Below are 17,268 nucleotides of genomic sequence, written 5' to 3'. Positions count from 1 at the left end.
AACTCAATGTCACTTGACTTTTCAAATATCATTGAGAAATTAAGTACCTAGAAAATTCAAGCAAGCTTATCTACTCAAGAGCAAAACATGTTTTTCTCTGAATCATTCTTCATGGAAATCATTCTAAAATGTATTCTATGTAACTTTGCCTTCTTAAAAATTATCAAATATAATTTGGCCTCTAATTAAAGACTTGGGACTATTAATATATTAGGAAGTTTAATAGTTCTCATCTTTAAGTGGCAGACTAATTGTCATATCCACTGCCACTTATCTGACTGTCACAATATCTACCACAGTGAATTTTCCAGCTCTCTTCTGAAAAACCTAATAGCCAGTCATGAATGTTGAATAACAATTAGTTACCCACTGAATGAGGGGCCTATGGAACAAGATGCAGAGCTTTCTTGCATCTTCTATGACTGCTCTTACTTCTTTGGGGGCCCTTCTGCATCAAGTTACATGCAGGACCATGTTCTAGAGTGTTGATGTTGCAGGCAAATGACTTCTAGGAAAAAATATGTTTTAAATAACCTGATGATAGAAATGCAAAACAAAATCACAATGTGATGACCACTTCACTCTCATTAGTCTAACTATAATTTTGAAAGACAGAGAAATTGGAGAAATTTGAATCCTCATACATTGTGGCTAGGAATACGAAATAGTACAGTTGCTGTGGCAAACTGTCTGACAGTTCCTTCACTTCCACAACTCAGTATATACCCAAAGTATCTGAAAACAAGCGATACAGAAATCCTCCTCCAAATCGTTGTACATGAATGTTCATAACAACACTATTCACAATAGCCAAAAGTGGAAATAGCCTAAGTGTCCATTAACAGATGAATGGATAAACAAAATGTGGTATATCCACACAATGGAATGTTATTCGGCCACAAATAGGAATGAAGTACTGAGGCATGCTACCAGAAGGATGAACCTTGACAACATCATGTTAAGCGAAATAACTCTGTCACAAAAGGCCACATATTGTATGATTCCATTTATATGAAACATTCAGAGTAGCCAAATCTACAGAGACAGAAGATAGATTAGTGGTTGCCAGGGGTTGGGAAGAAGGGATAAGGGTGAATGACTGCTTAATGAGTACAGAGTCTCCTTTGGGGGGTGATGAAAATGTTCTGGAATTAGATAGTGGTGATGATTGCTTGATTTTTGAAATACCATAACCAATTCACTGAATTGTACACTTTAAATAGATGAATTGGATAGTATGTGAATTATATTCCAATAAAGCTGTTATATATATTTTAAAATGTCTAAAGAGACATGACAACCAAAAACAGCCTGACTAGTGATGGGATTAGCTATCCCAAACTTTCTGAGTTTCTCCTTAGCCAGAGATTTTTCTCAGTAGTGTCAGTAAGTTGAATTTCAAGAGTAAGTTCATTTCCACACTGTAACTGACTTAATGTATTATGAAAAGTACTCTGGAAGAGTATGATATTCCAACCTAATCCCACAACTAAATTATATAGTCTGTCTGAACACATTTGGAAGGAAAATGACAAAAAAAGATCTATCTATATAAGATCTGCTCAAAACATAAACAGTGAGGGTCTGGAGAAAGACTTTTTCTACAGAGGTCCACCAAGTATAGAAACATAATAAATGATACATGTGAATTCTGAACTTTTACAAATGAAAAATGCAAACAAGAACTGGCTTCTGGACATGCATTTTATTCGGAGATAGGGGGAGAAGGAATTTTCTTTTTTCTTTTTCAAAATTTTGGCCTGTAACCTATGATGAAGCCCTGGCCAACTCTTCAAAGCAGTTCTAGCCACCACATGTCTTCCTTCAGACTGAAACTATTTTAGGGGCTGACTCAGAAGAAACTAAGTGCAACACTCAAGGGAGCTGGAGGAAAGATGGGGAGAAGTTCTCTCATGCAGCTCTGTTTGTCTATGTATAAAAGACAGGGAGAAGTGCCAGTTTTCTCTGTATTCTTAAGATCAATTTTGTTTTGGGGATAATACAGCTTTATCTTCACTTCCTTAGACTTAAGTAATAGGAATACAGTTCTGCTTCTTAAGATTTATAGTCCTCTAAAGCAGAACATGAAAAGTTACCATTTCTTAGTGCATTTGTACTTTATTGTAGTTGCAGTTTACAAGCGCTTGTATTTCACTGATCTTTCGATCTCTCAAAAATATTCTAAAGCATGAGTGATAACCTAAAACACTGATGACTGAAATGAAGCTCATAGAGGTTAAATTACTTATTCAAAGTTACAAAGCCTGGTGGTAGAGCCATGACTCCAGGCAAGATCTTCTGACTCCAAATCTCACGCACTGATTCTAGCTGAGAAATGTCATAGATAGCATTGTTTATCTCTCTTGGGAATCTTAAACAAGGCAAACCTGTCATTTTTGTAGAGTACTTATGGTTCGTTCTCAGAATTACATTCATGCCTGATGTATCAACATTTTCATAATTGCCGTAAGTTGTGCTCAACCAACATTTATCTAGCATCTACTATGTGCCAGGCATTGTTCTAGGTACTGAACAAGACTGATAAGGTCCTTGCTCTTGTGGAACATGCTATGCTCATTTAAATAGAGAAGTAACTTGATGTACAAGGAAATAAAATGAGTATTAGAATTTATGAAGAGCTGGAAGTAAACACTAGGAATTCTGACTTCAGCACAAACCTCTAACTCACCATGAATGATACACCAAGCACTATGATTTAAGAATACTCTTAAACACACACTCAAACACCACTGCATTGAAGTTAAGTCATCAAGAGGAATACCTTGGAATTACATTGAGACTTATTGCTCTCCAGATTTCTCTTGGAGAGGGCAACTACTGTTCTCATTTTACAGATGGGGAAATGAGGGTGGAGAAAGGTTGAGTAATTTAACTTGCACAACTTCATGAAGCTAGCAGGTGATCAAGCCATGGTTCAAACTCAGGCAGCCTGACCCCAGAGTCCCCTCTACCACTTAACCATACCACAATACTGTGTTACTCTTATGGCATCTATCATATTCTTCCTCATGCTTGCTGACTGGGCCCCTTAACCTTTTCTCCCTTACTAGATTTAAACTCCTTGAGCATAAAGGTCATGTCTTGCTCAGCACTGCTGGCTCTATCTTGTCATTGGGGGTTAGAGTAGCATTCCCCAGGATTTTTGTTTTGAAAATTATAAAGATTAAATGGTAATTTAACATTAACCCTTCTGTTGTATGACACTAGAAAAGAGTTTTGTCAGTTGGGCACCCTCTAGGCTAACTGAGCTTTGGCCACCTCTGTTAGTTTTGAATCGATTGGACCTGTGAAGTTGAATATTTTCTCACAATCCTAGCCTTCAAATTGGGATAACAATACCTAGGATTCTTCATATATAGTGCATTCATTCTCCACAAAGAATGACCTATTCCTGTCCATTTGATAGCAACAAGATCTTATAAAAATATGAAATTCCCAGATGATTGCTATTCGTGTCTTTGGATAGTAGGTTCATCTTTGGAATGTTTTTGCTCAATAATAGGTATGATGAAACTGAACTGGTTGGTGGGAGTAAGGGTGGGGGAGATTTCACTCCAATCCACAGGAAGAAACCTTTCATAAGTATTCTTCCTTGAAAATAAAATAGTTAACTTTGACTTTGAATTGATGCTCATCTATGAGAGTCCTAGACAAGATACAACATAAGGAAAATGCAAAAACTTATATTTCAAAATTACATACATAACAGATTCTCTATTAAGTGTAATGTTTGAAAAAAAGAACTGCAGATTTTATTATTTTTAAGAATTCATATTTTTTTTCTCATGGAAGTTGTCTTGAAAGTAAAACAAGAGAAGAAAGACATGTTTTCTTCTAATCTAATGGAAACAGTAACTTGTCCTAGAGCTGTTTGCAAGGCCACAACCATCAGCTACTTTTGCCCCGGTTTTCCTATACTTTTTCCTTGTCTCCTACTTTCTTTTGCCTTCCCTCCACAAACCAGCACATAACAGGAACACTGCCAGTGCCTGGTCCAGAAGATCACAAAGATTTTTGGCACCTAAACCAATCATTGAAGAGGTCTTCCTTTAAATGCATTTATCAACCCCTGAATAAACAATGAAAACAATGTTTTCTTTCTTTCCATTTTAAGCTTTCCTTACATCTGTATTACTTCTGAATTTCTTGTGGCCATTTATTTTGGCTCTACAAATATATGACACACCTGCCATACACTGCTTGAATTGGATGGCTGACAAGATTTAAAAGTCTTCAAGTTTTCAGATTTGCTTCAAGTTCTATTTCCCTCACGTGTTTTTGTTAGTGGTCCACCACAAGTTCTGTAAGGAATATAAGAGGTACTCAGCACTGCAGATGGAAACCATGATTTCATAGGCATCCTATGGAAAATCAAGTCTTCTGTCCAGAAAAAAAAAGTGGTCATAAAAAATAAGGATATTTTGCCTAAGTACAGAACTTTTTCATTAATGTATTTTTAAAGCTTTGCTGCATTTTTTTCATAATACTCCTGGGATGGTAAATTCCATGTCTTTTTTCAAAAAGCAGGTAAGTCAACTTATTCTATTTTACAAAACAATTAAACATCCCAACTCAGTTCATACATATAATCATAAAAGGAAAAAATAGGTGCAACAGTGTCTCTTTTGAAAATCACTTTAGCAATGGATAAAATAATGTTACTGCACATCTTTTTTAAAAAGATATGTCCATTTTTAAATAGTACAAGAACTTGCTAATAAATGCCATTTAAAGTTTTATTATCATTATTATTTGTTAATTGTACTTTAAGTTCTGGGATACATGTGCAGAACGTGCAGGTTTGTTACATAGGAATACACGTGCCATGATGGTTTGCTGCATCCATCAACTCACATCTACATTAGGTATTTATCCTAATACTATCCCTCCCTTAGCTCCCCACCCTCCAACAGGCCATGGTGTGTGATGTTCCCCTCCCTGTGTCCATGTGTTCTCATTGTTCAACTCCCACTTATGAGTGAGAATATGCAGTGTTTGGTTTTCTGTTCCTGTGTTAGTTTGCTGAGAATGATGGTTTCCATTTTCATCCATGTCCCTGCAAAGGACATGAACTCATCCTTTTCTATGGCTGCATAGTATTCCATGGTATATATGTGCCACATTTTCTTTATCCAATCTAACATTGATGGGCATTTGGGCTGGTTCCAAATCTTTGCTACTGTGAATCATGCTACAGTAAACATATGTGTGCATGTGTCTTTATAGCAGAAAGATTTATAATACTTTGGGTATATATCCAGTAATGGGATTGCTGGGTCAAATGGTATTTGTGGTTCTAGATCCTTGAGGAATCACCACACTGTCTTCCACAATGGTTGAACTAATTTACACTCCCACCAACAGTGTAAAAGCATTCCTATTTCTCCACATCCTCTCCAGTATCTGGAGATGGTATCTCATTGCAGTTTCGATTTGCATTTGTCTAATGACCAGTGATGATGAGCTTTTTTCCATGTTTGTTGACCACATAAATGTCTTCTTTTGAGAAGTATCTGCTCATATCCTTCACCCACTTTTGATGGGGTTGTTTTTTTTCTTGTAAATTTGTTTAAGTTCCTTGTAGATTCTGGATATTAGCCCTTTGTCAGATGGATAAATTGCAAAAATTTTCTCCCATTCTGTAGGTTGCCTGTTCACTCTGATGAGAGTTTCTTTTGCTGTGCAGAAGCTCTTTAGTTTAATTAGCTCCCATTTGTCAATTTTGACTTTTGTCACCATTGCTTTTGGTGTTTTAGTCAAGAAGTTTTTGTCCATGCCAATGTCCTGAATGGTATTGCCTAGGTTTTCTTCTAGGGTTTTTATAGGTCTTGTGTTTAAGTCTTTAATCCATCTTGAGTTAATTTTTGTATAAGGTGTAAGGAACGGGTCCAGTTTCAGTTTTCTGCATATGGCTGGCCAGTTTTCTCAACACTATTTATTAAATAGTGAATCCTTTCCCCATTGCTTGTTTTTGTCAGGTTTGTCAAAGATCAGATGTTTGTAGATGTGTGGTGTTATTTCTGAGGCCTCTGTTCTGTTCCATTGGTCTACATATATGTTTTGGTACCAGTACTATGCTGTTTTGGTTACTGTAGCCTTGTAGTATAGTTTGAAGTCAGGTAGTGTGATACCTCCAGCCTTGTTCTTTTTGCTTAAGATTGTCTTGGCTATGTGGGTTCTTTTTTGCTTCCATATGAAATTTAAAGTAGTTTTTTCCAATTCTGTGAAGAAAGTCAGTGGTAGCTTGATGGGGATAGCATTGAATCTATAAATTATTTTGGGCAGTATGGCCATTTTCACAATATTGATTCTTCCTATCCATGAGCGTGGAATGTTTTTCCATTTGTTTGTGTCCTCTCTTATTTCCTTGAGCAGTGGTTTGTAGTTCTCCTTAAAGAGGTCCTTCACATCCCTTGTGAGTTCAATTCCTAGGTATTTTATTCTTTTAGTAGCAATTGTGAATGGGAATTCACTCATGATTTGACTCTGTTTGTCTGTTATTGGTGGATAGGAATGCTTGTGATTTTTGCACATTGATTTTGTATCCCGAGACTCTGCTGAAGTTGCTTATCAGCTTAAGGAGATTTTAGGCTGAGAAAATGGGATTTTCTAAATATACAATCATGTCATCTGCAAACAGAGACAATTTAACTTCCTCTCTTCCTATTTGAATACACTTTATTTCTTTCTCTTGCCTGATTGCCCTGGCCGGAACTTCCAATACTATGTTGAATAGGAGTGGTGAGAGAGGGCATCCTTGTCTTGTGCTGGTTTTCAAAAGGAATGCTTCCAGTTTTTGACCATTCAGTATGATATTGGCTGTGGGTTTGTCATAAATAACTTATTATTTTGAGATGTTCCAATAATACCTAGTTTATTGAGAGTTTTTAGCATGAAGCACTGTTGAATTTTCTCAAAGGCCTTTTCTGTATCTATTGAGATAATCATGTGGTTTTTGTCCTTGTTCTGTTTCTGTGATGGATTACGTTTATTGATTTGTGTATGTTTAAATAGCCTTGCATCCCAGGGATGAAGCCGACTTGATCATGGTGGATAAGCTTTTTGATGTGCTGCTGGATTAGGTTTGCCAGTATTTTATTGAGGATATTAGACTCTCTTTTTCTATTGTTTGGAATAGTTTCAGAAGGAATGGTACCAGCTCCTCTTTGTACCCTTGGTGGAATTTGGTTGTGAATCCGTCTGGTCCTGGGCTTTTTGGGGTTGGCAGGCTATTAATTACTGCCTCAATTTTAGAATTTGTTATTGGTCTATTCAGGGATTCGACTTCTTCCTGGTTTAGTCTTGGGAGGGTGCATGTGTCCAGGAAATTATCCATTTCTTCTAGGTTTTCTAGTTGATTTGCGTAGAGGTGTGTTTATAGTATTCTCTGATGGTAGTCTATATTTCTGTGGGATCAGTGGTGATATCCCCTTTATCATTTTTTATTGTGTGTATTTGATTCTTATCTCTTTTCTTCTTTATTAGTCTGGCTAGTGGTGTATCTTTTTTGTTAATCTTTGCAGAAAACCAGCTCCTAGATTCATTGCTTTTTTTGAAGGGTTTTTCGTGTCTCTAGCTCCTTCAGTTCTGCTCTGATCTTAGTTATTACTTGTCTTCTGCTAGCTTTTGAGTTTGTTTGCTTTTGCATCTCGAGTTCTTGTAATTGAGATGTTAGGGTGTCAATTTTAGATCTTTCCCACTTTCTCCTGTGGGCATTTAGAGATATAAATTTCCCTCTAAGCACTGCTTTAGCTGTGTCCCAGAGATTCTGGTACATTGTGTCTTTGTTCTCATTAGTTTCAAAGAACTTATTTAGGTCTGCCTTAATTTCGTTATTTACCCAGTAGTCATTCCCAAGGAGGTTGCTCAGTTTCCATGCAGCTGTGCAGTTTTGAGTGAGTTTCTTAATCCTGAGTTCTCATTTGATTGCACTGTGGTCTGAGAGACTGTTAGGATTTCTGTTCTTTTGCATTTGCTGAGGAGTGTTTTACTTCCAATTATGTGGTCAATTTAAGAATAAGTGTGATGTGTTTCTGAGAAGAATGTATATTCTGTTGATTTGGGGTGGAGAGTTCTGTAGATGTCTATTAGGTCCATTTGGTCCAGAGCTGAGTTCAGGTCCTGAATATCCTTGTTAATTTTCTGTCTCATTGATCTAATATTGACTGTGAGGTGTTAAAGTCTCCCACTATTATTGTGTCGGAGTCTAAGTCTCTTTGTAGGTCTCTAAGAACTTGCTTTATGAATCTGGGTGCTCCTGTATTGGGTGTACATACATTTAGGATAGTTAGCTCTTCTTGTTGCATTGATCCCTTTACCATTATGTAATGCCCTTCTTTGTCTCTTTTGATCTTTGTTGGTTTAAAATCTGTTTTATCAGAGACTAGGATTGCTACCCCTGCTTTTTTTTTTTTTTGCTTTCCATTTGCTTGGTCGATCTTCCTCCATCCCTTTATTTTGAGCCTATGTGTGTCTCTGCACATGAGATGGGTCTCCTGAATACAGCACACTGATGGGTCCTGACTCTTCATCCAATTTGCCAGTCTGTGTCTTTCATTTGGGGCATTTGGCCCATTTACATTTAAGGTTAATATTGTTATGTGTGAACTTGATCCTGTCATTATGATGCTAGCTGGTTATTTTGCCCGTTAGTTGATGTAGTTTCTTCATAGTGTCGGTGGTCTTTACAATTTGGTATGTTGTTGCAGTGGCTGGTACCGGTTTTTCCTTTCCATATTTTAGTGCTTCCTTCAGGAGCTCTTGTAAGGGAGGCCAGGTGGTGACAAAATCTCTCAGCATTTGCTTGTCTGTAAAGGATTTTATTTCTCCTTCACTTATGAAGCTTAGTTTGACTGGATATGAAATTCTGGGTTGAAAATTCTTTTGTTTAAGAATGTTGAATATTGGCCCCCACTCTCTTCTGGCTTGTAGGGTTTCTGCAGAGAGATCCACTGTTAATCTGATGGGCTTCCCTTTGTGGGTAACCCGACCTTTCTCTCTGGCTGCCCTTAACATTTTTTCCTTCATTTCAACTGTGGTGAATCTGACGGTTATGTGTCTCAGGGTTAGTCTTCTCGAGGAGTATCTTTGTGGTGTTCTCTGTATTTCCTGAATTCGAATGTTGGCCTTTCTTGCTAGGTTGAGGAAGTTCTCCCGGATAATATCTTGAAGAGTGTTTTCCAGCTTGGTTCCATTCTCCCCATCACTTTCAGTAACACCAATCAAACTTAGGTTTGGTCTTTTCACATAGTCCCATATTTCTTTGGGGGCTTTGTTAGTTCCTTTTCATTCTTTTTTTTCTAATCTTGTCTTCACACTTTATTTCATTAAGTTGATCTTCAATCTCTGATATCATTTATTCTGCCTGATCGATTTGGCTATTCATACTTTTGTATGCTTCACAAAGTTCTCGTGCTATGTTTTTCAGCTCCATCAAATCATTTATGTTTTTCTTTAAACTGGTTATTCTAGTTAGCAATACCTCTAACCATTTTTCAAGGTTCTTAGCTTCCTTGCGTTGGGTTAGAACATGCTCCGTTAGCTTGGAGGAGTTTGTTATTACCCACCTTCTGAAGCCTACTTCTGTCAATTTGTCAAACTCATTCTTCGTCCAGTTTTGTTCCCTAGTTGGCAAGGAGTTGTAATCCTTTGGAGGAGAAGAGACGTTCTAGTTTTTGGAGTTTTCAGCCTTTTTGTGCTGCCTTTTCTTCATCTTCACAGATTTATCTACCTTTGGTGTTTGATGCTGGTGACCCTCGGATGGGGTTTTTGTGTGGATGTCCTTTTGGTTGATGTTGATGCTATTCTTTTCTGTTTGTTAGTTTTCCTTCTAACAGTCAGGCCTCTGCTGCATGTCTGCTGGAGTTTGCCAGAGGTCCAGTTCAGTCCCTGTTTGCCTGGGTATCACCAGCAGAGACTGCAGAACACCAAAGATTGCTGCCTGCTTCTTCCTCTGGAAGCTTCATCCCAGAGTAACACCCACCAGATGCCAGCCAGAGCTCTCCTGTATGAAGTGTCTGTCAACCCCTGCTGGGAGGTGTCTCTCAGTCAGGAGGCACGGGGTCAGGGCCCCACTTGAGGAAGCAGTCTGTTCCTTAGCAGAGCTCAAGTGCTGTGCTGGGAGATCTGCTGCTCTCTTCAGAGCCAGCAGGCAGGAATGTTTAAGTCTACTGAAGCTGTGCCCATAGCCTCCCCTTCTGCCAGGTGCTCTGTCCCAGGGAGATGGGAGTTTTATCTATAAGCCCCTGACTGGGACTGCTGCCTTTCCTTCAGAGATGCCCTGCCCAGAGAGGAGGAATCTAGAGAGGCAGCCTGGCTATAGTGGCTTTGTTGAGCTGTGGTGGGCTCCACACAGTTCGAACTTTGAGGTGGCTTTATTTACACTGTGGGGAAAAACTGCCTACTCAAACCTTGGTAATGGCAGACACCCCTCCCCTTACCATGCTGGAGCATCCCAGATCAACTTCAGACTGCTGTGCCTGCAGTGAGAATTTCAAGCCAATGTATCTTATGTTGCTGGGCTCTGGCAGGTTGGGATCCGCTGAGCTAGACCACTTGGCTCCCTGGATTCAGCCCCCTTTCCAGAGAAGTGAACGGTTCTGTCTCACTGGTGTTCTAGGCACCACTGGGGTATGAAAAAACTCCTGCAGCTAGCTCCGTGTCTCCCCAAACAGCTGCCCAGTTTTGTGCTTGAAACCCAGGGTGCTGGTGGGGTAGACAACCAAGGGAATCTCCTGGTCTGCGAGTTGCAAAGACCATGGAAAAAGCATAGTATCTGGGCCTGAATGCACCGTGCCTCACAGCACAGTCCCTCATGGCTTCTTTGGCCAGGGGATGGAGTTTCCCGACCCCTTCTGCTTCGCAAGTGAGATGACGCCCCACCCTGCTTCAGCTTGCCCTCCATGGGTTGCATCCACTGTCTAACCAGTCCCAGTGAGATGAGCTGGGTACCTCAGTGGGAAACGCAGAAATCACCTGTCTTCTATGTTGATCTCACTGGGAGCTGCAGTCCGAAGCAGTTCCTATTCGACCATCTTGCTCCACACCCAGAACCCACCATTTAAATATGTTAAACTAGCCCAATTTAATATAAAACAACTGAAAACCTGGATTCTAAACATAGGTGTTATTAAATCACACTCATTAAGTGCTTGCTTATGTGCATGTGACAGAAATTCCAGTGCCATTAAAAGGTCTTCTTTCACCAAAAACTGGATTTCAAGTTGAAGACAACAGGAACTTGACACACTTGGCACTTCCAATCCTATAATGCTCAAGCATTTTAGATGAATGAAATACTAAATGGGTCCCAAGACTGATTCCATTTAATATATGTGGGGTGATTTTGCTGACAATACTCGGCAGACATTTATCAGGCATCCACTATGACCCAGGCCCTGATCTAGGTCCTGGGGAAACAAAGGTGAACAACACAAAAGCCCTGTCCTTTGACTTGTACATTCAAGTGGGTGGTAGCAGGTGAGGACTAGCCAGAGGAGCAGAAAATAAAGAAATATATTCCATCATTCATTTTATCCAATCAACAAATATTTAATATCAATGCAAGTAAAATCTGTAAAAATGTTAATATAGGAAAATACCAATCAATCAACAAACATGTTTTGTATGCCAACTACCTGCACAGACCTGTATCACGTGCTTCTTGGGAATTAGAATAACCTGAAGGCACTGCCTCTGCACTCAAGAAGCCCGTAATTTAGTTGGGGAGGTAAGAACAACATATATGATATGTCTACAAACAATGCAGACAATTAAGAACAAAATTTGGTAACATTAACAACAAATCTGATGACAGTTCTGAGAACAGAACATCACTAAAGTCTGGAGTAGTCAAAGGAGTTTTCAAGAAGAAAGGGGAGCTGGGCCTTGAAGAATGAGAAGGATCTAGATGAAAGCAAGAGGAGCAGATAGTATTTCTGAAAAGGGAAGCAGCATGAATAAGGGCTGGAAGATCAGACTGGGCACCTGGCATGTGTAGGATGGTGAGCATACATGGGTTGGTTAGGATGGTAGGTTTATACTGGTGAAGAGAAATAATGTGTGGGTGGTTTCTGAAGAACCTGGAAAGCAACCCAAGGAGTATATATTTGTTATAGAAGAAGGAGCCTCTCTCACAGAATTGAAGCAGAGTAGAATCTTAGAGGCCGTAAATATAGTATGTTAACAATGATCTGCTCCTGGAAAATTGGTTTACTTAAGGAGCCCACAGCACAGAGTCAGAGTAAAGTTCATGCATTCAATGTACTGTGGAAGAACAAAAGGTGAAGCGAAAGTAGATAAAGGTCACAGTGTTTTTCTCTACTTCACAGGCTCCGTGAGGCCAAGATAGAGAGTATTTCAAGACCGGTCAACATAAAAAGGTTGGGAAACAGAAAATTACAGCTTCTTGTTTGCATTTTGCTACCTACCCATCACTTATCAATGACCCCAGTCACTAAGGACACATAGCTACATTCCTATTTTCTGAACTGACTCAAATACTTTTCAATCTTTGTCTCTATAATATACATTCTTTTAAAAATGTAGTTGAACTTTCAACTAGGATGGTTTTTTCCAGTTACATTTTGCCAAATAATAAGCTCACACCAGGAACTAAATTTGAACAGTAACTTTTTGGATATAATGGCATCCTGTAAATTCCTGCTATAGGGCTTTAACCAGCACCCCTTTCAAACCAGTGGTTTGAAAGTGTTCATGCAGACGGGCGTGTTGGCTCACACCTGTCATCCTAGCACTTTGGGAGACTGAGGCGGGCGGATCACTTGAGGCCAGGAGTTCCAGACCAGCCGGGCCAACATGGTGAAACCCCATCTTTACTAACAATACAAAAATTATCTGGGCATGGTGGCACATGCCTGTAATCCCAGCTACTCAGGAGGTTGAAGCACGAGAATCGCTTGAGCCTGGGAGGCAGAGGTTGCAGTGAATGGAGATCGTGCCATTACACTCTAGCCTGGGCAACAGAGGGAAATTCTGTCTCAAAAAGAAAAAGAAAAAAGAAAGTGTTCATGGTTCTCCCAAAGTACATATTGAATTGAATCAAATTAAATTTTGGTAGCCAAGATATTCACTGATAAGATTTGGTTGAACATTCACTGTTCACCTCCCCATACCAACACACACACACACACACACACACACACACACACACACAAAGCTATCACTAAATGTTTATTCATCCTTCAAATACTTATAAACAGCCCAAGAAATTCTCTAGTCAAACATGAAGCTCATGTAAGGATAATTATTTGGCAGAGAGGTAAACTAAGGTAGCATCCATGTGATATAATGTTGTAAAGGCATTCACTACCATACCTAATAGGCATCCCGTGAGGGCTTCCTTACCTGAAATCATCACTGGCATTATAGCCAATAAATTCAGATTCTCAATCTCCAAACTAAGTACCTTCTTATCAAGAGCACTTATAAGAGAAAAAAGCTTTGTGGCTGAAAATGTTGGGAGAGTCCCAAACGTACCCTGATTTCAAAGACCAATGCCAAACCTTCCAGTAGCCTTGAAGGGAGTTTTCTGGGAAAGTGAATTCTAGGAAAGTATGCACAAGAGTTCTAACCCTTTGTGTCTGAACTCACTGTTTCTAGAAGCATTATTTCACATTCATATCACGCACATGACTGAAATACGTATCTACAAACCAATTGCCTAGAGTTCATTGGAAAGTTGGCTACTTTAGTAAAAAGTTATGAGTAAAATGCTGGGAGCACAGACAGGATAGAATCTTAAGCTCTACATTTCCCAATCTTTACACAGGCCTGAGGGTATCCTTCTTTAAGAGTTTCTAAAATAAAAAATTTCACTTTTCTCTTGATATTCCAAAGTAATTTATGCTTCACTGGAAATTGTGGGCCTTTCTTTATGGAAAAATTTAGAGGAACTTCAAAATAGCCTTGCTTTTAAACATCTTTTAATTGAATGTTGGCCAAGTAGTCAATGCCCTTGTTAACACTAAAGAAAGTTGTGTAAATATAATACAGTCATTATAAAGTCATCTTCCTGGCCCAGATAGAATAGTTCTCTTCCATCTTCCAAGGTCAACCTCAAAAAATCTCAAAAGAAAGATTATAGAACCCCCAAAGTAGACGAGAGCTGGAAAGGAGATTGGTTTAATTATACCATGAGATTGGAAAGCAACACCTTACCCCCATAATCTAATACTCATCTTCAATAAAAACAATGCTATGAAATCTATCAGTTTCAACTCTGATTTACCTCAATAAATGGGGAAACAACTTCTGTGCCAACTTTTGCAAGGCATGCGATTTAAATCCATGTTTTGGATATAAAAAAAGGGATATGGACAATCAAGTATACATCAAATATGAAAATGTTCCAAATAAAATGGGCTCATAATAGAGTTATCAAAGCCAGTGAGGGACAAAGTAACCTACTGATTACTTCAACCTTGAACAGAGGCCCAGAAGGGTTCATTTACTTGGCTGAAATGCCTAACATTTTTAGCGTACACACGAAGAGTTCACGCTATAATTTCATCTTATCTGATACCTTGGCAATCTGTGATCACAATGGGTAGGCAGAGTCCCAAAAGTTTAACCCAATTGTCCCAGTTCATTTAGTTTGTTTTATTGACAGCTCATATTCATGTTGGAACTTAATTCCTGGCTATGGAGGCATTTTCACACTATTGAAAACCAGAGGGACACCTTCCATAGCTTTAAATCCCTGGAGAAAGGCAATCCCTTGCTTCTGAGGTTATAAAGATTCATTGACCTCTGTGGGCCTGTGTCTTCCATTAATTTCAACACAACTGCCCTGACACCCTTGTTCAGTTTCAGAGAACAACATCTTCTTTGGACACATGGTTTTGTTTCATTTGCCTCTCTACTACAGGTTGTCCAAACTTTGGATTCAGCTTTTCTATCATACTCTACCTGATCCTCTCTACTTTCTAAAACCTGTTAGAATCAGATTTAGTTTACCTGTTTGTAACCGTCTGACCCTCCTGGCCACAGTCTATTGCAAGCCAAAACTCGTGAGATCTGACACATTTCTTCTGTTAAACAAATAATTTGGTTTGTCCTCTCTTTTTCCTGTGTCTACCTCTGTGAGCCCATTTTTTCCTGTTATCCTCTGGTCTGGATAAACTGTGTCCACACAAAATATTTTCTATATTCATTTCTAATCAACTATGATACTGGGAATTGTATTAAGTAGGAATTCTAAGAGTGAGTTTAGGATTCACAACCACTAGAACACAATGAGGAAGATAAATTTGCTTTGCTGAGCATATCATATGATGTATTCTAAAGCCAATATCTTTGTTATTAACTAATAGGTATTTTTATCTTCCAAGGTCAATCTACTGATTATTAAGTAACAGGTATCAATAATAGTTAACATGTATGGAGCTCTATTTCTGTGCCAGACACTGTGCTAGGCATTTTATATTCATTTTCTCATTTAATCATCCCCAATATCCTATGAGGTACATACTTTTAAAGAGCAATATTAAAATTTCATTTAAAAACAAAATCAGTCTTTCACAAATTTTAATTCTAGACTTGTCACCAAATCATTGCATTGTTTTTTAATATTTAAATTTCTCAGAAATCATAACAGTCATAAACACCAATGAAAAATCTCCACGTTCTCATTCTCTACACCCCAGATTCCTGAAATTACAATAAGAAAGCTTACTAATCCCTACCCATGGAAGCTAAAGCATCCTGAATTGCTTATAATTTGGAAGGTATATGTTTTCATACATATCTGGCAAATAAGTTAGAAACTGCTTGACACATTGGGTTTAAAATCATCATTCAAAAGAACATGTGGTCCAGAAATCTGGCAACCAGCTGGCAGAAGGGAAGCATAAAAACCCTTGGGCACAGTAGATCCTTCCTGTAAAAATAAAATTTTTCTACCAAAAAAATGGCTATCCAAATCAAAGTGAAATCTCTGAACCAAGATTTGGAAATTATGAAAAATCTATGAAGCTATAATACTACAACAAGATTGTCGGTAACCTTCACAAATGCAACTCCGTTGCTAACTTGTCAATTTACTATATAAAAATTTGGAGTGTGCAAGTCATAAAAAGAAGGCAAATTTCTTTAAAAAAAGATTTCATCACAAGAGGTTTTCAGGACAAGATCTGAGTAAGAGCCTGCAAAGAAAACAGGGATTTGACAATAAAACTCAACGGAAATACCAAAGTCAAACAAGCAAGGAAGTCTGTACATATATGTTGGTAAGTACCAACATATATGGAAAGTAAGAAGGTACCTATAAAGAATCATCTCAAAAATCAACTCAGCTTAAATGCCTAGGCAAAAAAGAAGAAGGAGGTGAAAAAGGAGGAGATGGAGGAGGAGGAGTGGTGGCTTAAATAGTAATTTAAAGAAGGCATTTACATTTATACTGAGGTGAAGGGAAAGTCCATCAAAGCTGATGGATTCCTGTACTGTAGGTAGGAATCATGTCATGTAGATATCATGTATGTCACTAAGTACTGAATGACTTAAACCATTAAATCTGACAGCCATATAATTCCATATACAGAAAGGGAACCAAAATGCCTTCATTCTATTTAAAATAACAGTATAATCCTACAAAAGATCATAAAAGTTCTCAGCAAATACAAACTTCTTCAACTCACACTGACATAAAACTAGGCTGAAATTCCCAGGGTCTAATATGGATGGTATTATCTATTACATGTACTACTAAACACTTGTTCCACTGAAGATACTCAAGCCTCAAACAACAAAGCAGCTTTCACATTAGTAATTACTGAAACAACACAACTCATGTTTTCAGGTTTGGCAAATGTCAAATAAGATTCATTCAGTAAAGGGTAAGAATTCTGCGAATTCTAGAGTTGGAAATAACTCTGAAAGATTAAGTCTAGCTCATTACCTTCAGGCAGGTAAATGTAGGCCTCTAAACCTTTTAGGGTAGATGGTTTATATCCATTTATTCAATGTATATCAATAGCAGTTATCCATAATTAAACTTTTATAAATTTATTCACTAAACAAACAGTAAGAACTAACTCAGGGCCATATAACTAGATGTTGAAGGTACAAACATGGATAAGCCACAGTCTCTCATGTTTACATTTTATTTTCAAAATTTCAAACAAATTTCAAAAAATGTCTTAGTGGATAAATGATAAGACTTTAGGAATCCTGATGTTATATACCCTTCATAAAAAAAAAAAAAAAAAAAAAAAAAAAAAAAAAAAAAAA

General features: G+C 38.2%; 1 protein-coding gene across 7 annotated transcripts in view; it reads right to left on the bottom strand.

The window, feature by feature from the left end:
• MBNL3 (muscleblind like splicing regulator 3) overlaps positions 1–17,268 on the bottom strand; it is a 121,883-nt gene that overhangs the window by 71,675 nt on the left and 32,940 nt on the right. The gene's annotated exons all lie outside the window — the stretch shown is intronic.

This window comes from Piliocolobus tephrosceles, chromosome 12 (assembly GCF_002776525.5).
Source record: "Piliocolobus tephrosceles isolate RC106 chromosome 12, ASM277652v3, whole genome shotgun sequence".
Classification (NCBI taxonomy): domain Eukaryota; kingdom Metazoa; phylum Chordata; class Mammalia; order Primates; family Cercopithecidae; genus Piliocolobus; species Piliocolobus tephrosceles.
This window is presented reverse-complemented; position numbering and strand designations above follow the sequence as displayed.